At 45.4% G+C, this 1,282-nt stretch overlaps 1 protein-coding gene across 1 annotated transcript in view; it reads left to right on the top strand.

The window, feature by feature from the left end:
• MEDAG (mesenteric estrogen-dependent adipogenesis) overlaps positions 1–1,282 on the top strand; it is a 22,011-nt gene that overhangs the window by 6,654 nt on the left and 14,075 nt on the right. The gene's annotated exons all lie outside the window — the stretch shown is intronic.

Raw genomic sequence — 1,282 nt, 5'->3', positions numbered from 1 at the left:
CAGGAATTTCTCCCTTTCTTAGTGAATAGAAAATCCCAACCCATACGCAGGAATTCCAACCCTGGGAGGAACGGAATTAGAAATCAGATTTGCAGAGATTTAAAAAAAAGTTAGGCATTGCATTTGAGAACGATATGAAAAATAGAAATGCCCAGAATTAGTTGAAGATATAGGTTAGGCTTTTGACAGAGCCAGCACTCCCAGTCTTAGCAAACAGTGCTGCAAATTTTTAAATGATTTTGTAGTCTGGTCATTAAACTCTTGCTCCAAACATCTCCTACATAAAAGAATATAAAACAGCAGTGGAACCCTGGCAGTTTAGAGTTCAGAATAAATAATAACCAGGCAACACGGACTAGGGTGCAAACAGTCAGAAATACAAGATTTTTGTCATCTAAGCAATTGTGTGAGGGTTTTGTACTGTGGGAAAGAGCAAAGAGGACCTGAAAATAATTCAGGGACTGGAAGGAACCGTCTGTCTTCCTCTCAGGAACATACTATGGCAGGGAAAGTAGGCTTTTGTAACGGGGTGTGTAGTCCTGAAGGATGACTGGGAAGGAACCTAGTGTGAATGGAGAGAGCCCTCCAGAAAGAGAGGGAAGACTGAGTCGTAGGCCGCAGTGCAAGGCTTGCCCTCATGGATCACAAGGTGGATGCGTAGTCAGAATTCAGACTTCCAAAGTTGCTGCTCCTCAGCTTGGCCAAATTTACCCGGTTGTCTTCGGCCTTGGGGCTAGCATACAACTTCCTTTCTCAAATTATTGCTCCAGAGCAGTGACTTATTCCCTCCTTCCCCTCCTTTCTTCCTTTCCTTCCTTTCTTCCTCACGTCTTCCTTCAATAAGTTTTGGCCAGTTTTACTAAAGACACATATGGCACGATTTGCTTTTTACCCGTCTGTTCTGGCAGACTGCTAAAGGTCACACATCACCTGGTACCAGCCAGTGTGCATAGTCTAGTGTTTCTAGCAGCTGTGCCCAGGTCAATATTATTTCCAGGGTAGTGGTGAACATCAGTTTTGGCTAACAAGGAGTAGCACTCTATTTGGGACTTCCCCAAGGTTGGGCAGTTGGAGCAGATGACCAGTTTCTCTTTGCCTTGTCTGTCATCTTCAGAGTTGGCTGTACCCCCACACGTACTTTCCACTTTTCATGAGTTGGGGTCTAGAGCTGATGGACTCCAGTGACTTTTTCATCTTTGCAGTCACCATATTCCTGCCAGAGGTATGATGGCCCCCACCCAAGAGCAGTCGAGAAGGTGTGTGTTTCGGGGGTGGGGGCGTG

Source organism: Myotis davidii, unplaced genomic scaffold (assembly GCF_000327345.1).
Source record: "Myotis davidii unplaced genomic scaffold, ASM32734v1 scaffold119, whole genome shotgun sequence".
NCBI classification, from domain to species: Eukaryota; Metazoa; Chordata; class Mammalia; order Chiroptera; family Vespertilionidae; genus Myotis; species Myotis davidii.
This window is presented reverse-complemented; position numbering and strand designations above follow the sequence as displayed.